The following is a 23,618-nucleotide window of genomic DNA, read 5'->3' as shown; positions in this document are numbered from 1 at the left end:
AAGCGGCTGTTATTTCATAGAATACGGGCATTCACTATTCATTCGTATTTGGGTATTAGTTTCTGAGTGCTCAAGTGCGGGTCTGTTTTTTTTCGATTCGTTAAAAAAAGCAGCAATAAAATAGACCTGCTTTTTCCAGTCGAGTTTGGATAACCATGCACAGATCAGTGAGATCTGTGCATGGTTATCTATGGGAAAGGGTCTGTTTAGTGTAAAATCTGAAAAAAAAATTGCGTGGGGTCCCCCCTCCAAAGCATAACCAGCCTCGGGCTCTTTGAGCCGGTCCTGGTTGAAAGAATATGGGTAAAAAAATTACAGGGGTTCCCCCATATTTAATCAACCAGCACCGGGCTCTGCACCTGGTCCTGGTTCCAAAAATACGGGGGACAAAAAGCGTAGGGGTCCCCCGTATTTTTGAAACCAGCATCGGGCTCCACTAGCTGGGGAGATAATGCCACAGCCGGGGGACACTTTGATATCGGTCCCTGCGGCCGTGCCATTAAAACCCCAACTAGTCACCCCTGGCCGGGGTACCCTGGAGGAGTGGGGACCCCTTCAATCAAGGGGTCCCCCCCTCCAGCCACCCAAGGGCCAGGGGTGAAGCCCGAGGCTGTCCCCCCCATCCAAGGGCGGTGGATGGGGGGCTGATAGCCTTGTGAGAAATTGTGAATATTGTTTTTAGTAGCAGTACTACGAGTCCCAGCAAGCCTCCCCCGCAAGCTGGTACTTGGAGAACCACAAGTACCAGCATGTGGTGGAAAACCGGTCCCGCTGGTACCTGTAGTACTTCTACTAAAAAAATACCCCCCAAAAAACAGGACACACACACCGTGACAGTATAAGTTTATTACATACATGCACACCTCCAAACATACATACTTACCTATGTTCCCACGAGGCTCGGTCCTCTTCTCCATGTAGAATCCTAGGGGTACCTGTGAAAAAAATTATACTCACATAATCCAGTGTACCTTCTGTTCTTTGTATAATCCACGTACTTGGCAAAATAATAAAACGGAAACCCGACCAAGCACTGAGAGGGGTCCCATGTTTACACATGGGACCCCTTTCCCCGACTGCCAGGACCCCCCTGACTCCTGTCAAAGAGGGTCCCTTCAGCCAATCAGGGAGCGCCACGTCGTGGCACTCTCCTGATTGGCTGTGTGCTCCTGTAGTGTCTGTCAGGCAGCACACGGCACAGATACAATGTAGCGCCTATGCGCTCCATTGTAGCCAATGGTGGGAACTTTGCGGTCAGCGGTTGACCGAAAGTAACCTCACCGCTGACCGCAAAGTTCCCACCATTGGCTACAATGGAGCGCATAGGCGCTACATTGTAACACTGGTAAAAGCACAAAGGTCTTTGTAAAAGGTAAGGAATTCTGACTTAACTTAGAAATAGGCAAGGGGGTCAATGCTGGGAACCCAAAGCGTTTCGTCACACCAGACTTCTTCAAAGGGTAGGGAAAGAGTGAGATAACATGCCTATTTATACCCCTGGCATACTGGCTTAGTGGTTGTGATGTCATAATTGGTCATGTGACTCATTAAAAACATTTATTCTAAGAGCAGTCCAAGACACTAAATAAAACATTGCCTCAGGCAGTAAGAATCACTATGAATACATTTGCATTAAAAATGAGTGTTCCATATAGCGCAAACACTGTTTAAATAGTTCAAAACTGGAAAAATATGGTAAAGTGCGGCATTTCCGCCACACTTCCGGTGACGGATGTAACGGGTCACGTGTTTCCGGGTACTTCCACCCCACTTCCGGTTTGCTAGTGCGCATGCGCCGACGGCGCTTCTCGTCCATTGCGCATGTGTCTGCGGCATCTCATAGGAGTCAGCAGTCTATGTTCAGATCACAACGTAGTAAATGTCCTCCCCATTCAGTACTGCGGCAGCCATTTTGTTGTGGGGAAAGCTCCATACAGTGTACAGGAATGTGGTGGCCATCTTAGAAGAGTTTTAGGAGACATAGTATGCCGTTATCCATGACAACGGATCCATATAGATAAACACAAGAAATGTATGTTAAAAAACATGTATACCAGTCTTTCACACAGATAAACATGATGGAAACTATAGGATAAGGGGATAATACAATGGCTCATACATAATGATATATAATAAAATTATGAGAATTATATTAACATATATTCAATGCTGTATGTGTGCCTAAAAGTGACATCGCTGTGTTTATGCTCAATATAGCGGTGATTAGTAACCTAGCAGGTGACATTGTTAGTGAGGTTTAGCAAAAAGGTTACAAAATAACAATAATAATAGTGAGAAGAAAGAACCAGGCGAAAATCAATAAAAAAAGATATGTAAATATAAATATTGGAATTGGTGGTGATATTAAATTTTTATATGTAAAGAAAGATCCCTCTATATTCAAAAGTTATAAGGTGAGCCGTGGATACTGTGAACCTATTAGTACCAAGCGATATCAGATCGGTCACTAGTTGGCTTGACGTCATTTTGTCAGTCCTCACAGTACCTGATCTTCCCAGGCAGTCCCCCTCCCTGGTACTGATCAGGCCCAAAACACTGCTTAGCTTCCAAGATCGGACGAGATTGGGTGTACCAGTGTGGTTTGACTGTACATGAAAGTAGACATCGTAACACCAGGAATCCGATTGCATAATAACACTCGAATCCCGGTGATTTATTACTTTATTATAGTGTGAGACAGACACCAACAAAGAAATAGAAGAATTAAGAGAGTGTGCAAGAACGGATTGTGGCGAAAAACAAGGAAAACCAGGAATGTTGGAGGATACAGCACCTCATAGAAAAGGTGCAATCTCATATCCTTCGTTCAGACCCGTGGGTTGCAAGGTCTGCAGCTGGAATATCCAGTACATCTCTCTTCTCGAAAGTTTGTTCGCAAGGTCACCTCCTCTCTCTCCCAGGCACACATGTTCAATTGCCTTGAACGTAAGATCCTCAGGATTAGAGTTATGTTGTGATGTGAAATGTCTGGAAACAGTATGGCTCTCCACCTTGTTCTAAATATTCCGTATGTGTTCCTGGATCCTCATTTTTAATGGTCTCTTGGTCTTGCCCACGTACTTCTTTTTGCAGGTACATTCCAGTAGGTAGATCACGGACATAGTATTGCAGTTCATGAATTCTTTTATGGTGTACTGTTTCTTGTCCTCCATATCGCTGAAGGTTTTTCTATTCCGATGTAAGTATTTGCATACGTTGCATTTCCCACACTTAAGAGAACCCACACATTTCGGCATCGGGGTGCTCCTGGTGGACTTCTCCTTTAGCAAACTGGGTGCAAGATGGTCCTTCAGGTTTCTAGATTTCTTGAAGATGAGTACTGGTTTGGGCGGTAGGATGTCCTTCAGTACTGGATCCATGAGAAGAATGTTCCAGTGGTTCTTGAGTGAATTCCTAATGGTCCTTTCGTGTTGACTATATGTGGTAATGAAAGCAACTGTATACTTCTTACCATCTCTTGGTTTGTACCTCAGGAGGTCTTCTCTATCCACGCTACTCGTCTTTTCCAGCGCTTCCTTCAGAATGGGCCCTGGGTATTCTTTGTCTTCGTGCCTTTTACTGTAGATCTCCAACTGATCCTCACAGTACTTGAGATTTGTACAGTTCCTCTTTAACCTTGAAAACTGTGATGCCGGGATGTTATTCTTCCACTTTTGAAGGTGGTTGCTTCGGTAGTGCAGATAGCTGTTCATGTCCACCTCTTTGATAAAATTCTTAGTGGTAATGCCTCCATTTTCACCGGTTAAAATCAAGTCCAAGTATTCAACAGATTTGTCATTGGTGTTTGAGGTAAAAGTCAAATTCATGTCATTACTTCCCAGCATACTTAAAAACTCATTAAAAAATTCAACCGTGCCGTTCCAGATGATTAAAATGTCATCGATGTAACGTTTATAGAGTACCACATTCTCCTTAGAAGCACTAGAACTGTAGACATGTGTTCTTTCCCAACATCCCATGAATAAATTAGCAAAGCTTGGGGAAAAAAATCGTCCCCATAGCTGTGCCGCAGCATTGTAGGTAAAATTGGTTAAGAAACTTAAAATAATTATGGCTGAGGATAAAAAGTATAAGATCACAGATAAAATCTTGGTGGATAGGCGTCATGGCTGGATCGTTGTTCAAATATTCCCTGCATGCAGCTATGCCTTTAGAGTGTTCTATGCATGTGTACAAGGATTGGACATCCACTGTCGCCCATATATACGTATCCTTCCACTCCACTGTTCTGAGTATATTAAGTATCGATGTTGTATCGTTTAAATATGATGGCAGTGCTGTCACATAATTTTTCAAAAAAACATCCACGTACTCTGATAAATTCAAAGTCAGGGAACCTATGCCCGCCACTATTGGTCTACCAGGAAGAATACCAATATCTTATGCAATCCAATCCCATCACCCCCATAATTTACTTTCTACCCAAAATCCATAAATCCCTGACCAATCCACCTGGTAGACCAATAGTGGCGGGCATAGGTTCCCTGACTTTGAATTTATCAGAGTACGTGGGTGTTTTTTTGAAAAATTATGTGACAGCACTGCCATCATATTTAAAGGATACAACAATGATACTTAATATACTCAGAACAGTGGAGTGGAAGGATACGTATATATGGGCGACAGTGGATGCCCAATCCTTGTACACATGCATAGAACACTCTAAAGGCATAGCTGCATGCAGGGAATATTTGAACAACGATCCAGCCATGACGCCTATCCACCCAGATTTTATCTGAGATCTTATACTTTTTATCCTCAGCCATAATTATTTTACATTTCTTAACCAATTGTACCTACAATGCTGCAGCACAGCTATGGGGATGAATTTTGCCCCAAGCTTTGCTAATTTATTCATGGGATGTTGGGAAAGAACACATGTCTACAGTTCTAGTGCTTCTAAGGAGAATGTGGTACTCTATAAATGTTACATCAATGACATTTTAATCATCTGGAATGGCACGGTTGAATCTTTTAATGAGTTTTTAAGTATGCTGGGAAGTAATGACATGAATTTGACTTTTACCTCAAACACCAATGACAAATCTGTTGAATACTTGGACTTGATTTTAACCGGTCAAAATAGAGGCATTACCACTAAGAATTTTATCACAGAGGTGGACATGAACAGCTATCTGCACTACCGAAGCAACCACCTTCAAAAGTGGAAGAATAACATCCCGGCATCACAGTTTTCAAGGATAAAGAGGAACTGTATGAATCTCAAGGACTGTGAGGATCAGTTGGAGATCTATAGTAAAAGGTTCGAAGACAAAGAATACCCAGGGCCCATTCTGAAGGAAGCGCTGGAAAAGACGAGGAGCATGGACAGAGAAGACCTCCTGAGGTACAAACCACGAGATGCTAAGAAGGATACAGTTGCTTTCATTACCACATATAGTCAACACGAAAGGACCATTAGGAATTCACTCAAGAACCACTGGAACATTCTTCTCATGGATCCAGTACTGAAGGACATCCTACCGCCCGAACCAGTACTCATCTTCAAGAAATCTAGAAACCTGAAGGACCATCTTGCACCCAGTTTGCTAAAGGAGAAGTCCACCAGGAGCACCCCGATGCTGAAATGTGTGGGTTCTTTTAAGTGTGGGAAATGCAACGTATGCAAATACTTACATCGGAATAGAAAAACCTTCAGCGATATGGAGGACAAGAAACAGTACACCATAAAAGAATTCATGAACTGCAATACTATGTCCGTGATCTACCTACTGGAATGTACCTGCAAAAAGAAGTACGTGGGCAAGACCAAGAGACCATTAAAAATGAGGATCCAGGAACACATACGGAATATTTAGAACAAGGTGGAGAGCCATACTGTTTCCAGACATTTCACATCACAACATAACTCTAATCCTGAGGATCTTACGTTCAAGGCAATTGAACATGTGTGCCTGGGAGAGAGAGGAGGTGACCATGCGAACAAACTCTCGAGAAGAGAGATGTACTGGATATTCCAGCTGCAGACCTTGCAACCCACGGGTCTGAACGAAGGATATGAGATTGCACCTTTTCTATGAGGTGCTGTATCCTCCAACATTCCTGGTTTTCCTTGTTTTTCGCCACAATCCGTTCTTGCACACTCTCTTAATTCTTCTATTTCTTTGTTGGTGTCTGTATCACACTATAATAAAGTAATAAATCACCGGGATTCAAATGTTATTATGCGATCGGATTCCTGGTGTTACGATGTCTACTTTCATGTACAGTCAAACCACACTGGTACGCCCAATCTCGTCCGATCTTGGAAGCTAAGCAGTGTTTTGGGCCTGATCAGTACCAGGGAGGGGGACTGCCTGGGAAGATCAGGTACTGTGAGGACTGACAAAAATACGTCACGCCAACTAGTGACCGATCTGATATCGCTTGGTACTAATAGGTTCACAGTATCCACGGCTCACCTTATAACTTTTGAATATAGAGGGATCTTTCTTTACATATAAAAATTTAATATCACCACCAATTCCAATATTTATATTTACATATCTTTTTTTATTGATTTTCGCCTGGTTCTTTCTTCTCACTATTATTATTGTTATTTTGTAACCTTTTTGCTAAACCTCACTAACAATGTCACCTGCTAGGTTACTAATCACCGCTATATTGAGCATAAACACAGCGATGTCACTTTTAGGTACACATTCAGCATTGAATATATGTTAATATAATTCTCATAATTTTATTATATATCATAATGTATGAGCCATTGTATTATCCCCTTATCCTATAGTTTCCATCATGGTTATCTGTGTGAAAGACTGGTATACATGTTTTTTAACATACATTTCTTGTGTTTATCTATATGGATCCGTTGTCATGGATACCGGCATACTATGAACACTCGTTTTTAATGCAAATGTATTCATAGTGATTCTTACTGCCTTACTTAGTGTCTTGGACTGCTCTTAGAATAAATGTTTTTTAATGAGTCACATGACCAATTATGACATCACAACCACTGAGCCAGTATGCCAGGGGTATAAATAGGCATGTTACCTCACTCTGTCCCTACCCTTTGAAGAAGTCTGGTGTGACGAAACACGTTGGGTTCCCTGCATTGACCCCCTTGCCTATTTCTAAGTTAAGTCAGAATTCCTTACCTTTTACAAAGACCTTTGTGCTTTTACCAGTGTTTAAAAAACTCTTTATGTTTTATTCCGCTTTTATGTATTATTAAAAACTTGTTTGTATTATTATTATATATTTTTTGGCTCATAAATTTTAAGTTTTAGTGCTTATATTTTAAACAACACAAGTCGCCAGTACCCTTATCCCCCCATTCTATATATATATATATATATATATATATATGTGTGTGTGTGTGTATTTGATATTAAAAGTTATGCATACAAAATAACATACAGTATATAAATATGGTTACAGAGTTACCGTTACAAAAGAAGCAGTTGCAGTTAAATAAGAATCAGTTATAGCCAATATACATACGCAAGTTTCACTGGTTCCAGGTAGCCCGATCATCAGGTAGGAGACATCTGATAAGGTTGTGTGTGTGTGTGGCAAATGCCAGAAGGGCCGATGGCCACGTGGGCCGGTCCAGCCGACCCCCGCTTGTGTCACTGAGATACGCTGCCGCTCAGTCCGGCGGCAGCGTGTCTCAGCTGTCAGGAGAGGAGAGCGCGCCAGCGTGGCTATGTCTGGTGGCGTGTAGCGGACTTTAAACCAGCCGCCGGTTTGTGAGTCAATCAGAGCTCATGGACCGGCAGCCAATCAGGAGCCGCCGCTGCCGGTCTGCGAGCTCTGATTGGCTCACGAACCGGCGGCTAGTTTGAAGTCCTACATGCCGGCGCCAGACATAGCCGCGCGCCCGTGCTCTGAGCTCTCCTGACACCCTCACATCACAGCCGGAGGAGCAGCAGCAGCGGTAAGCAGCTGCAGCACTGCTGTCGGGGCAATTGTATACCTGGCACTGTGGGGGCAATTGGCTGGCACTGTGGGGCATTTGTATACCTGGCGCTGTGGGGGCAATTGTATACCTGGCACTGTGTGTGCAATTGTATACCTGACAGGTATACAAATGCCCACACATTGCCAGGTATACAAATGCCCCCACAGTGCCAGGTAAACAATTGCCCCCACAGTGGCACTGTGGGTGCATTTGTGGATCTGGCACTGTGGGGGCATTTGTATACCTGGCAATGTGGGGCATTTGTGGATCGGACACTGTGGGGGCATTTGTATACCTGGCACTGTGGGGGCATTTGTGGATCTGGCACTGTGGGGGCATTTGTATACATGGCACTGTGGGGCATTTGTGGATCTGGCACTGTGGGGGCATTTGTGTATCTGGCACTGTGGGGGCATTTGTATACCTGGCACTGTGGGACATTTGTGCATCGGGCACTGTGGAGGCATTTGTATACCTGGCACTGTGGGGCATTTGTGGATCTGGCACTGTGGGGGCATTTGTATACCTGGCACTGTGGGGCATTTGTGGATCTGGCACTGTGGGGGCATTTGTATACCTGCCACTGTGGGGCATTTGTGAATCGGGTACTGTGGGGGCATTTGTATACCTGACACTGTGGGGACAATTGTGGATCTGGCACTGTGGGGGCAATTGTATACCTGACAGGTGTACAAATGCCCACACAGTGCCAGGTATACAAATGTCCCCACAGTGCCAGGTAAACAATTGCCCCCACAGTGGCACTGTGGGGGCATTTGTGGATCTGGCACTGTGGGGGCATTTGTATACCTGGCACTGTGGGGGCATTTGTATACCTGGCACTGTGGGTGGATTTGTATACCTGGCACTGTGGGGGCATTTGTGGATCAGGCACTGTGGGGGCATTTGTGGATCTGACACTGTGGGGGCATTTGTGGATCTGGCACTGTGGGGGCATTCGTATACCTTGCACTGTGGGGCATTTGTGGATCGGGCACTGTGGGGGCATTTGTATACCTGGCACGGTGGGGGCATTTGTATACCTGGCACGGCGGGGCATTTGTGGATCTGGCACTGTGGGGACATTTGTGGATCTGGCACTGTGGGGGCATTGTATTCCTGGCACTGTGGGGGCAATTGTGGATCTGGCACTGCACTATTGGGGGCATATGTCTGTGTATCACGTCCCATTTTAATTGGCCACACCCATTTTTTGGTCGGCACACAGTACCTCTATGGGACAGTTTCTGTCTGATTGGTCGCCGCTTAGCCCCACCGGGAGTGCACACAGACGCTCTCATTCTAGTGAATGGGGTGCGTGCGTGTCCACGCCCCTTTTCTGGAGCGCGCGCTTAGTTACAACCTTTATTTTTCCATACCCTCACTTCAACATTTCCACTTCAACCAATGGTTGTGTGTATTTTAATACAGAATGATGTACACTTGTATGTTGTTAGAATATTAATTATATTTGTGAGAGCATAGACTAAGAAGTAGGAGGAGTCGGGGATAGTAAGGGGAGGAGTCAGATGCTGACACCGAGGTGGGCCTGTGTGCTTCAAAAATGCCAGGGCCTATTTTTGGTCCCAGTCCGGCCCTGGCAGTGTGTTTCATCTTCTTCCATTGGTCCAGAGGCCAGACCTCTCAAGAACTCAACGGCTCATAGGTCAGTGTGAGGGCTTTTGTCCTATGTTGCAGGCATATGTGTTTGCCCCCAGGGCCATGCTGTGAAGCCAGTTCCAGCTGACCAATATCCACACCTTGCTCTGCACATTATTCCATACATATCTTATATTACTCATATCTTGCAGTCTCGGTGTGCAACGGTTTATCTGTAATGACCAGATTACTGATGGTAAAACACTGATTAAAATGAGACTAAACATGATATGCTTAACTTGTTCTGTCCCAGTAATACATATCTGGCTTTACACTCTATTATGTAAATACAATTTAATACCAGTCTGGTGCTAAACATGTTTTGTCTATGTGTTGTATGAATATGTGTTGAATATGTCTTTGTGGCTTCTCTGTGCGAATGCATATGCTACCGTATATATACTCTTGCCATGCGTTATTACGCAAGGCTTGTGTACCGTGCGTGTATGCGTACGCACGGCGATTACGTGCATGCACAGAGGCCACTCTGTTTGAAGTTTACATGTAGTGTGTATGTAATATTTTTTACTTCGACACATTCATCCGCTCCTGGATATTTTTAAATATTCCTTTAAACATAAATTGAAAAATAAATAATCTAAATGGAAATAATGTTATCCAGTTTTAGAAGTTATACCATCATAATCACTTAGATGCAAAAATAAAGCATTAGCAAAATTTGTTTAATCATGGTTACTGTGTGCCATTGCTAATATATAGTCCATAATAAGAATTTCTCCACTCAGTACATTATCACATACCTAATATACAGCAGCTTTTAAAAAGAAATTAAAAATGTCAGTGAAGTTCTATAAATATGCAACAACTAACGGGAAAGATATTGAAAGTATGTAATCATCATCAAATTTTGGAAACGCTTATTTACCTCACAGCTGTTCATAAAAAAATCAGCATCCTCATTTTCTTTATCACAAAAATCAGCATCTTCTGTATCCAAATCGGAAACTCTCACAATGATGCTACTTAATTTAAAGATGCAGTTAAAGTTTCAATTGCCCTTGAATGACTTCATACTGTGTTTCAGAAGGGTTTCAGACACTGCACTTGCATGTGCAGAATAGACAAAATGCTATAATGATGACAGAACATGTTTCCAATATTAACAAAGAAATATCTGTGCGTGATTATATGTGACAAAGATTTCATTTTCGAGTATAACCTTGGTTCTCATAGAATAGATGTTTTTAGACTAGATGTTAGCTGTATTGGCATTGTTATCATCAATATGTTATGCTGTTCTGTTATTCTTCTCCTGGGAATTATGACTTTATAGTCTGTGCAGGTTACATATTGTGCAAGTCCAATTTCTTTTGTAAAGATATATAACCGCTGAATTTATATAAATGGGAAGTGCCACGTTGAACAGAATTGGGTCTTTATGTTAGAACTTTAAACTGAAATTGGCATCGTTTTATGAGCGCACTAATGGTGGTCTGGACTATAGCTACTACTTTTTTGTTGTTGTTTAATTTTCATTTTTTGTCATCATGGATAACAGCTTCAGAGTATGGTGATATTCCACCCTGTGCCGTTATTGGTAGACTCTATAGTTCATATAGGTGGCAGCGGTGTGTGATGGAGGCTAGTCCAAATGGTAAGGTCTTTGGTTTACTAACCAGGTAGAACAGGGTTATAGGCTGACACAAGGCTAATGCAGCAGGTATGTATGACGGGAGGAAGTCAATTGACTTCCTGTCAGAATACAGATGCCGTAATCCCGGCACCAGCTGAGATACCGGCGGTCAGAATCCTGGCCGCCAGCTGGTTTCCCCACATAGTCCACGCCACCACCCAAGGGGGAAAAGAACCCTGTGGTGACTGAAGGTTACCACCGGGCCCAAAATGCGGCGAGCGCAGCGAGTCCATGAGGGGACACACTGTGCTCGCCGCCGGGATCCCGGCTGTCAAGATCCTGGCGTTGGTCTCCTGACCGCTGGGATCTCATACTGATCCCTGTATGACAGGTACAAGCAATGGTGCTGAGAGAGGGGGGGAGAGGGTACAAATTACCTGGGCCCAGGTCTGATAGAGGGTCCCAGTGGGGGCCCAGGTCCACACCTCCCGTGATTAGGCCATGCCCCCTTAAAAGTACCTGGGCCCAGCCAGGCTCTCTACTGCCCTGATTGGGAGGCATGCCATGCTCCTGTGAGTGGGTGCTTCTCATGTGATAGACACCCCCCCAAAAAGGTGTGGCCATGCCCCCAGCATGCTGCGGTCACACCCTTTCCTGAGGGGTGGGGGGGAATTTCTTTTGGCAGCCTTGGGTACAAGCCTGTTTTAAAGTATGTGTTAATGTATATGGTGGGCCTTCTTTGATAGAAATGTATAAAAATGTTTTATCTGGTAAGACTCAGGCAGATACAATGCATAGACTCGTTTAGTAAGATGTACTATATTTACAGAAACAGCGCTGAAGTTTCCCTATTTCTTTAACAGTTTTCAAGTTTATTTACTGACAACAGAAATGAATATGGTTAAAATAGCACTTTAATGTGTTTTTTTTTTTTAAATTGAAGTATCGTCTGCACTCAAAATAATTAGATAAAAGCATTGAAAAAAATTAAAGCCAGGTTGGAAAAAACCATAAGCAGTAGTTGAGGTGCATTGAAAGCTTTAAAAGTAGTAGTGCGTGTATTGTACAGTGTACTGAGTCAGTTATTTATTCACAATTATTAATAGATAGGTGGCATATGCCACAGCACTTTCACTAAAAACAAATACAGGAATAAAACAAGTCTAGTTATTAACAAACAGACAGAGGTAAGAGGGAATTGTATTCAAGCTATAAGTCAAAACGAAATAGGAGTTGGACACGGTACATGAGGTTAACTGAAACTGATTGCGTATTGGTCAAGCTAGCAATGGGAAAAACTGATTTGTTGTGCTATATAATCCAGTCAGAGTTAATGTTGATATGAAGTTCAGTAGGATGCTTGAGTATAGCGTAGCAAAGAAGAAATAATGCTAACACAATAGAGGGGCATTAATCGGATAAAAAAGTGTACAGATAAGAAGAGCTTGTCTAAAGAAGTGTGCTTTCAGGAAAGCCTAAAAGGGTTGAAAAACAGAAATATATCCTGTATCTGGGAATAAGCGCAAGTAATCAATTGTGATGAGATTTTGGGTAGAAATGAGGAGAAAGAGTTAACAGATATTTTGAAAAGATGTAAGTTGGTGCAGTATTGTTAATGACTTTGCACATCGATAATTCTTTAAAAATGGGACGTTTCACAGGATTAAGGATTTTCTACCTATTTATCGTTGCCCCCTTGCTGGTAATGACTATCATTGGCTAACACCTGTGGTATATTCTTTTAAACTTTTTAACAAATTTCATTTCTTCTATGGGACCTGAAATTGAAAACCCAGGCTTTCTACTGCTGGTCAGGTTTGCCTATGGTGAGAATGAAGAAAGGAGGTAGGGAAAAATAAAAGTGTGTGTGTGTGTGTGTGTGTGTGTGTGTGTGTGTGTGTGTGTGTGTATGTGTGTGTGTCCAGGGCCGTATAAAGCTGCTCATGCCCGGGTACTGCATCGGGGGCATAACCTAAACAAAGGGCATGTCCATGTCTCCTACCAAAATAAACATATACACTATATGGACTAAAGCAGAGGTTCTCAAACTCGGTCCTCGGGGGCCCACACAGTGCATGTTTTGCAGGTAACCCAGCAGGTGCACAGGTGTATTAATTACTCACTGACACATTTTAAAAGGTCCACAGGTGGAGCTAATTATTTCACTTGCGATTCTGTGAGGAGACCTGCAAAACATGCACTGTGTGTGCCCCCGAGGACCGAGTTTGAGAACCTCTGGACTAAAGTATTTGGCCACACCTGTTAATTGTTGAATTCTGGTGCTTCAATCAGATCCGTTGCCACAGGTGTATAAAATCAAGCACCTAGCCATGTAGTCTCAATTTGCAGTGCTTGGTCCATCATCGTCCTCACAGACACCACCGGGGACATTTACCATAGGCGGGGACCCTCCAGCCTGCTGTCACAGTAAGTGCACTACTACTGCTGGCATGTCTACCGGCAATGTATCTGACCCACACTGTATATGACATGCACTGTATCCAACCCGCATTGTAACCAGCACTGTATCCAGAGCCGACCCTAGCTAATTTGATGCCCTAGGCAAAATTTTGTCTGGTGCCCCCTAGCCCCGCCGTTAGTTCTGCATCTGACCCAGCAACACTCAGGCAGTGGGGCCCACTGGGGGATACCCTGTGGGCCAGTTCAACCATGCATAATTCCACACAGTAATGCACCTTACACATATGCCCCACATTAGTAATGCCCATAATACACATAATGCCACACAGTAATGCCCATAATACACATAATTCCACACAGTAATGCACCTTACACATATGCCCCACATTAGTAATGCCCATAATACACATAATGCCACACAGTAATGCACCTTACACATATGCCCAACATTAGTAATGCTAATAATACACATAATGCCACACAGTGATGCACCTTACACATATGCCCCACATTAGTAATGCCCATAATACACATAATGCCACACAGTAATGTACCTTACACATATGCCCCACATTAGTAATGCCCATAATACACATTATTCCACACAATAATGCACCTGACACATATGCCCCACATTAGTAATGCCCATAATACACATTATTCCACACGATAATGCACCTGACACATATGCCCAACATTAGTAATGCTATTAGATTTTGTTTATAAAACTGACTTTTGCTTGCTGGCAAGCTTGCAGTCAGTATGTGCACCCATGCAGCTCCCTGGATCCGTGACTGTGTTTTGTGAGATGGGGTGGCAGGATGGGTGGGTGCAATGCTTGCGCACGCACCCGTACAAGGGATGTGACTGCACAAGGTATGCCGTCCGTTGCAAGCCTCACCTTTTATTTTCGCTTGCTCGTTGGAAACAGATAGCAGCAATGTCCAGATACTGCCATACTTGCTGGTTATACAAAAAGATCAGAATCAAACATGTAGCAACTGTCCATTCTCTTCACTGTTCAGTGTGTTTGCTGGTGTCTGTTACTCCCGGCAATTGCATGCCCTTTATTTTATACTGTTGAAGCGATATGCTCTGCCCTCCAGTCTGACGTGTCCGAAATTCACGCTGCACTGATGTTTCATATAGAAATAGAGCAACATAACTTACTGACCACGTTACAGTACTGGATGGCAGGGGAATTTTACAGCATGGACTGTCTAGAAAATAAAGTGTGGGGAGAACACTACCCATGTTCTCTCCCTGCAGAAACCTGGGGTTTGTACAGTGATAAGGGACACACACAGGATGGCAGGGCCCCCTTCCCCCATGTGCACAAGCAGTATAGGTGATGTCAGATTTATGTGAAGCTGTCTTCCAAAATACACATGTGATATCATAAGGATCCATCCAGTAATAACCATATATAGTCAGTGAAAATGTCACAGGTCCAGGAATTGCACTTACTGGGGTTCTGCTGTCTGTCTGAGCTCTCACAAGTCAGGGGCATTCAAGCATGTCAGAGGGAGTTCAAGGGACAGTGTGCAATCTATTTGACAAATGTAAACAGCAGTGTATACAAGTACTGATTGAATACATTTGGAAAGTAATAGTTAGTTTGCAGACTGTCCCGCCCAGCATGAGATACTGTACGGACATGCTTGGATGCCCTATAGCTAAGGCCGGCTCTGTCTGTATCCAGCTTGTAATGCATCTTACCCATACTGTATCCAGGGAAAAGGGCCCTAATTTGCACACCTTAATTAGGTAGTGAGGTGCTACTCTGCTTGAGACTTAGTAAAGTGTACAAAGGGAAAAGGTAGCAGGTGCACTATCTCACACTAGCTCAACCTGTAGTAAATAGAGGCACTTAGCATATTCCTGGCCAGGGCTATGAGCTTACCCACCGCATCAAGGTAGCCTCTCATTGGGTAAGTCCCTAACACTAACTATAGGGGGTCAGGTCCGGGGGGCAGGACACCCCAGAGCCACCCAGCCAGACAACCCCAGGGCATCGCAGAAGTGATAAAAATATAGGGTTAAAGAGGTAGGAGCAGCTGTTGCTGCATGTGTGAATAATGTGAGGAGTAAAAGAAAATTATGTGAAGGTGTTACATATATATAAAACAAACTATAAGTGCCATGGAGTGATGAAATAGTGTTAAATTGCGATGCCCCAGGGACACCCAGCCATGGCAGGCACAGGGAGCCCCGCACCCCAGAGAATTCCCCCCATTATGGACTGCCATATTAAACAAAATGTAGGAGTCTTACCACAGTGTGCTCATTCCAAATGTAAAGGCTAGAGTGTTGGACTATTTAAAATCAGAGGGGTGGGTGGGGCAGGGTGCTAAATTAGGGTGAAGGTGTCTCCTACCTTCAAAAATGTATGAATACATAAGTTACAGAGGGAAAAGGGCCCTAATTTGCACACCTTAATTAGGTAGTGAGGTGCTACTCTGCTTGAGACTTAGTAAAGTGTACAAAGGGAAAAGGTAGCAGGTGCACTATCTCACACTGGCTCAACCTGTAGTAACCAGAGGCACTTAGCATATTCCTGGCCAGGGCTATGAGCTTACCCACCGCATCAAGGTAGCCTCTCATTGGGTAAGTTCCTAACACTAAGTATAGAAGCCCCACCCTCTTTATCCTCGCTGCCGCACCGGGTGTCACAGAGGTGAGTGACGCCTCTGCCCCCAGCCCTAGGGGCACTAGGGGTGTCTTACCTCCACAGTGTTTTTCTCAGATTGTAAATCATATGTGTGCTAAGTTTGGTGTAAATTGCTCTAGGAATTCCAGAGTTATACTGGGACATACACACACACACACACACACACACACACACACACATACTGTACATACGTACATTTTTATTAGGGATGAGCGAGTTAAGTTCCCTGAGAACCGAACCCCCCCAAACATCACGTCCCGAGCCCGGATCCGAGCCTAGCTCGGGATTTCCTGCCAGACACGGAAATCAGAATGAGACAAAACATCTCATCATCCCGCTGTCTGATTCTCACGGGTTTTGGATTCCATATAAGGAGCCGCGCATCGCCACCATTTTCACTCCAGTCATGGAAAGTGTAGCGAGAAGACGTTTCTCCTCGTGTCTGTGCGGGAAAGTGGTGTGTCACGTGGGGTGGTGACCCTCTCTTTTGTGTCATTCCAGTGCTGTCTTGTGCTGCATCAGTACAGTGGTGGTGTCTTGTGCTGCATCAGTCCAGGGGTAGTGTCCTGTGCTGCCATTAGTCCAGTGGTGGTGTCCTGTGCTGCCATAAGTCCAGTGGTGCTGCTGTATAAGTCCAGTCCAGTGGTGTTGTGTTGTGCTGCCATAAGTCCAGTGGTGCTGCCGTATCATTCCAGTCCAGTGGTGCTGCCGTATAAGTCATGTCCAGTGGTGCTGCCATATATGTCCAGTGGTGCTGCCGTATAAGTTCATGGGTACTGCCGTATAAGTCCAGTCCTGTGGTGCTGCCATATAAGTCCAGTCCAGTGGTACTGACATATATGTCATGTTCAGTGATGCTTCCGTGTAAGTCCAGGGGTACTGCCATATAAGTCCAATGGTTCTGCCATATAAGTCCAGTCCAGTGGTACTGCCATATAAGTCCAGTCCAGTCCAGTGGTACCGCCATATAAGTCCAGTCCAGTGGTGCTGTCGTATAAGTCCAGGGGTACTGCTGTATAAGTCCAGTCCAGTGGTACTGTTGTATAAGTCCAGTGGTGCTGCCGTATAAGTCCAGGGATACTGCTGTATAAGTCCAGTCCAGTGGTACTGCCAAATAAGTCCAGGGGTACTGCCATATAAGTCCAGGGGTACTGCCGTATAAGTCCAGTCCAGTGGTACTGCCGTATAAGTCCAGTGGTGCTACTATATAAGTCCAGGGGTACTGCCGTACAAATCCAGTCCAGTGGTACTGTCGTATAAATCCAGTGGTGCTGCCGTATAAGTCAAGGGGTACTGCCATATAAGTCCAGGGGCACTGCTGTATAAGTCCAGTCCAGTGGTACTGCTAAATATGTCTAGGGGTACTGCTATAGAAGTCCAGTGGTGCATCTGTATAAGTCCAGGGGTACTGCCATATAAGTCCAGTCCAGTGGTACTGCTATATAAGTCCAGTGGTGCTGTCCTGTGCTGTATATTATTTACTCGAAATAAAGGGGTTATTAATATTTAATCCATATAATTTTTACAGGGTTTGCCTTGTGTGGTGTATGGGTACACTCTCCTGTGCCGCATATTGTTTTATATCTCCAGAAAAATAATGGAGAACAAACATTTGGAGGATAAAATAGGGAAATATCAAGAACCAGTTCCTCCTAGTGCTGAAGCTGCTGCCTCTAGTCATGACACAGACGATGAAATGCCATCATCGTCGTCTGCCAAAGCCTATGCCCAATGTCATAGTAGAGGGCATGTAAAATCCTAAAATCCAAAGTTCAGTAAAATGACCCCAAAAAATAAATTTAAATCATCTGAGGAGAAACGTAAACTTGCCAATATGCCATTTACGACACGGAGTGGCAAGAAATGGCTAAGGCCCTGGTGTATGTTCATGACTAGTGATTCAGCTTCACATGGCTATGGAAGCCCCCATCCTCCCACCACAAAAATGAAAAGAGTTGAGCTGGAAAAAGCACAGCAAAGAACTGTGTGTTCTAAGATGGTATCACAAATCCCCAAAGAGAGTCCAAGTGTCTCGGCGGTTGTGATGCCTGACCTTCCCAACAATGCATGAGAAGAGGTGGCTCCTTCCACCATTTGCACGCCCTCTGCAAGTGATGGAAGCAGCACCCACAGTCCAGTTTCTGATATTCAAATTGAAGATGTCACTGTTGAAGTACACCAGGAGGAGGCTATGGGTGTAGCTGGCGCTGAGGAGGAAGTTGACGAGAAGGATTCTGATGGTGATGTGGTTTGTTTAAGTCAGGCACTGGGGGAGAAAGTTGTTGTTTGTGGGGTGAATAAACCCATTGTCATGCCTGGGCAAAATACCAAAAAAACAACCTCTTCAGTGTGGAATTATTTCTATACAAATCCGGACAACAGGTGTAAAGCCTTGTGTTGCCTTTGTCAATCCATAATAAGTAGGGGTAAGGATGTTAAACACCTAGGAACATCCACCCTTATATGTCACCTGCAGTGCATTCTTCAGAAGTCATTGTCAAGTTTAGAAACTTTGGGTAAGAGCGTAAGCAGTCCACTGACACCTAAATCCCTTCTTCCTCTTGTACCCAAGCTCCTGCAAGACACACCACCAACTCTCTCAACGTCAATTTCCTCCTCACTTCAGTAGTCCTGCAGGCCATGTCACTGACATGAGTGACGAGTCCTCTCCTAACCGGGATTCCTCTGGAGGATCCTTGAGTGGTACACCTACTGCTGCTGCTGCTGCCACTACTGTTGTTGCTGCTGGGAATCGATCGTCATCCCAGAGGGGAAGTCAGAAGATCACTTGTACAACTTCAACTAAGCAATTGACTGTCCAACAGTTCTTTGCGAGGAAGATGAAATACGACAGCAGTCATCCTGTTGCAAAGCAGATAACTGAGGCCTTGACAGCTATGTTGGTGTTAGATGTGCGTCTGGTATCTGCCATTAGTTCCACAATTGATGGAGGTAGTGTGTCCCCAGTACCAAATCCCATCTAGATTCCACTTCACTAGGAAAGCGATTCCCAGACTGCACAGGGACATTAAGAAAAGTGTCCTCAGTGTCCTGAAAAAATGTGGTTGTACCCAGTGCCCACTTAACCACAGACATGTGGACAAGTGGAGCAGGGCAAACTAAGAACTACATGACTGTGACAGCCCAGTGGGTAGATGTATTGCCTCCAGCAGCAACAACAGCTGCGGCACCAGTAACAGCATCTCACAAACGCCAGCTCAATCCTAGGCAGGCTACGCTGTGTATCACCGGTTTCCGTAAGAGGCACAACACTGACAACCTCTTACGGAAACTGAGGGACATCATTGCACAATGGCTTACCCCACTTAGACTCTCCTGGGGATTTGTGACATCAAACAATGCCACCAATACTGTGTATGCATTACATCTGGGCAAATTCCAGCACATCTCATGTTTTGCACATAGAATTAATTTGGTGGTGCAGAATTTTTTGAAAAATGACAGGGGCAAGCAGAAGATGCTATCGGTGGCCCGAAAACTTGCGGGTCACTTTTGACATCCATCCACTGCGTGCCGAAGACTGGAGTGCCAGCAAACACTCCTGAACCTGCCCTGCTATAAGCTGAAGCAAGATTTGGTAACAAGGTGTTACTCAACACGCTATATGCTTCAGTGGATGGAGGAGCAGCAAAAGGCCATTCAAGCCTAAACATCCACCTATGATTTAGGCAAAGGAGGGGGAATGCACCTGACTCAAGCACAGCGGAGAATGATTTCCGTGTTGTGTAAGGTTCTCCAACCCTTCGAACTTGCCACACATGAAGTCAGTTCAGACACTGTAAGCTTGATTCAGGTCATTCCCCTCATCAGGCTTTTGCAGAAGTAGCTGGAGAAATTGAAGGAGGAGCTAAGATGGAGCGATTCCGCTAAGTATGTTGGACTTGTGAATAGAGCCCTTCATTTGCTTTGCCAGGAGTCAATGGTGGTCAATCTGTTGAAATCAGAGCACTACATTTTGGCCACCATGCTCGATCCTAGGTTTAAAGCCTACATTGTATCTCTATTTCCAGCAGACACAAGTCTGTAGAGGTTCAAAGACCTGCTGGTGAGACAATTGTCAACTCAAGTGGAACGTGACCCGTCAACAGCTCCTCCTTCATTTTCTCCCACAACTGGGGATTTCACCTGTGAGGAAAAGGCTAAAATTTCCGAGCCCACTCGGTGGTGGTGATGCAGGGCAGTCCGGAGGGTTGACATCTGGTCTGGACTGAAGGAACTGCCAACAATTACTGACATGTCTACTGTCACTGCATATGATACTGTCACCATTGAAAGAATGGTGGAGGATTGTATGGGTGACAGCATCCAAGTAGGCATGTCAGACAGTCCGTACGTATACTGGCAGGAAAAAGAGGCAATTTGGATGCCCTTGCACAAACTGGCTTTATTTTACCTAAGTTGCCCCCCCCTCCAGTATGTACTCTGAAAGAGTGTTTAGTGCAGTCGGTAACCTTGTCAGCGATCGGCATAGGAGGTTGCTTAAACAAAATGTGGAGAAGATGATGTTCATCAAAATGAATTATAAATTCCTCCAGGAAGACCTTTAGCAGCAATTGCCTCCAGAAAGTACACAGGGACCTGTGATGGTGGATTCCAGTGGGGATGAATTAATACTCTATGAGGAGGAGGATGTACACACTGAAAGGGGTGAGGAATCGGAGGATGAGGACGACATCTTGCCTCTGTAGAGCCAGTTTGTGCAATTGTTTCTTTTTTTGTGGGAGCCCAAACAAACCAATCATTTCAGCCAAATTTGTGTGGTAGACCCTGTCGCTGAAATTATTGCTTTGTTAAAGTGTGCATTTCCTGTTTATACAACATAAGGGTGGTTGGGAGGGCCCAAGGACAATTCCATCTTGCACCTCTTTTATTTCTTTGCATTATTTGCTGTCTGGGGAATACTTTTTAAAAGTGCCATCCTGTCTGACACTTCAGTGCCACTCCTAGATGGGCCACCTGTTTGTGCCACCCACTTGTGTCACTTAGCTTTGTCATCCAGCAACCCCGGTGCACCTCTTTATGTTTTACATTATGTGCTGTTAGGGGTCTGGTTTTTAAAAGTGTCATCCTGTCTGACACTGCAGTGCCACTCCTAGATGGGCCAGGTGTTTGTGCTGCATACTTGTGTCACTAAGCTTAGTCATCTAGCAACCTCGGTGCACCTCTCTTTTTCTTTGCATCATGTGCTGTTTGGGGCCTAGTTTTTAAAAGTGCCATCCTGTCTGTCACTACTGTGCCACTCCTAGATGGGACAGGTGTTTGTGCCGCCCACTTGTGTCGCTTAGCAAAGTCATCCAGCTACTTCAGTGCAATCTTTTGGCTTAAAAACAATATTGTGAGGTGTTCAGAATATTCTGTAAATGAGTGGAAATGAATGTTATTGAGGTTAATAATACCGTAGGATCAAAATTACCCCCAAATTCCGTGATTTTAGCTGTTTTTGTGTTTTTTTCAGAAATCAAAACCAAAACCAAACACCGAAAGGGTGGTTTTGGCAAAACCAATCCAGACCCAAAACACGAGTGGGGATCCAGATCCAAAACCAAAACACAACACACGAAAAGTGCCTGCCGCACATCTCTAATTTTTATATATATAGATTTGTTTTTTTTAAATACAGGTACAAAACCAAAAGGCAGGGGTTGACTCACATCCCTAATAATTAGTTCTGCTAATAAAAGATTATGGACTTTCAAGGATTCAAGACTTATGCCCAGGCTCATTTATCAACAGTGATTGGCACATCACTTAACATGCTATCCTGTATCCAACAAGTTACAAAGAGAAAGATGATTAGGATTTGCTAATTAACCACTTATCTGTTATGGTAACATCAGATGCAACAAACCAGGCTGTGCTTTCCCTGACAAGTCGCATCTGATTCTACCTGTCAGAAAGCTTACTGTGCAGCTGCAGGAAGAGAATATTCCTGCAGTTTCCACTCTCAGGGGAACCTCCAGTCCCTCTGCTTCCCGGTCCGTCCGTCCCAGTGCCTGCCGTGCTGCAGATCTCTGCTGATCGGTCAGCCAGGAAGCACTCCCCACCCAGCGGCTGCAGACAGGGAAATGTAAAGAAACAGAACTCACCTTCCAGGTACCATGGACACTGCAGAGAGGATCAAGTGCCAGGAAACTGTGTGAAAGTGTGTAATAGTGTATACTATCAAAATAAACCTTATATCCCTAAAACAAAACAAAAAATCACTTGTTATGTAAAAAGAAAAAGCAACTGTCATACATTGCAAAAATGTAAAAAGCAAAGAAGTAGTTAAAACCATAAAGCAGTTTGAGTTACATAACCATTTTATTGAGTTTTTCTCTCCTATTAATGAAAGATTCAGAATTCTCCAGTGAACTAGTAATTCAGATTATTTTCCCACAGCTGAGGGTAATTATATTTGTAGAACCCTAGAGGCAAGATCAATGCTGACGTGTCTTATAGAGTTCTCTCTGTATTTTCGAACAAGTATTTATTTCTTACCAAAGAGTTAGTGGAAGATTTTAATTAAGAATGTTGTTTTTTGTTTGACTGATTTTTTCATCATTCCTAGTTACCAATATATAATTAAAAAAAATTCTAGATGGCAATAAACAATAGAGCATTACCCTTACTAATATAAACTATATGGCAAGATGTAATGACACCCGAGTTTGGCAGCGTTTTGTAAAGGAGCAATCACAAGGCAAAACCATTCCTTGTTAGTGATTGACCCTTTAAAAAATGTCCAAGTTCAGACGTCAACCTGCACGGTCAGTGAACTTGGGCGTCATTACATCCGGCCCATAGAGAGCATTACAGACATCTAGGACTGGACTGGCCAGATGGGCCAGTCTGGCCACACAGAGAGTGGAGCTGGCTGAGCAGGCTGCCCTCTTGTCCACCCTCCCTACCACCCAGTGCCAGTATACAGATAGATTGCCCCGTGGCATGCTGCCATCAGCTATGGCCATGCTACCCTTGCATGCACATGTGCTCCAGCTGCCATCCGCACAGTGACGTGCCAAGACTGCTCACGGCCCCAGTTCATCCCTGTAGACACCAATATATAATACAGAGAGTGTATTAGTGATCACAAAAGAGCACTTTACAGAAAATCTTTAGTGGCTAAACAATATAGACCCTTAAATCCCTTGACAAGGAATAATCACGTAAACCTCCAATAGCTATAAAATGCAGACCAACAAATTTCCTGCATCTATGCACAACACCAAATAAAGCTAAGCTAAGCTGGCTGGATCTGGTTTTTGTGTTGATTTTAGTTAATAGGTTGTTGTCGCTTGTCAATCAAACAGTTATCCAATGAG

The 23,618-nt window shown here is 44.1% G+C and overlaps 2 pseudogenes; one reads left to right on the top strand and one right to left on the bottom strand.

The window, feature by feature from the left end:
* Window positions 1-2,494: 2,494 nt before the first annotated feature.
* LOC134953913 (5S ribosomal RNA) lies at window positions 2,495-2,614 on the bottom strand (annotated as a pseudogene).
* Window positions 2,615-6,243: 3,629 nt separating this feature from the next.
* On the top strand, window positions 6,244-6,363 carry LOC134950037 (5S ribosomal RNA; annotated as a pseudogene).
* Window positions 6,364-23,618: the final 17,255 nt, after the last annotated feature.

Source organism: Pseudophryne corroboree, chromosome 8 (assembly GCF_028390025.1).
Source record: "Pseudophryne corroboree isolate aPseCor3 chromosome 8, aPseCor3.hap2, whole genome shotgun sequence".
Lineage (NCBI taxonomy): Eukaryota > Metazoa > Chordata > Amphibia > Anura > Myobatrachidae > Pseudophryne > Pseudophryne corroboree.
The sequence above is the reverse complement of the archived record's forward strand: the minus strand, read 5'-3'. Positions and strand labels throughout refer to the sequence as shown.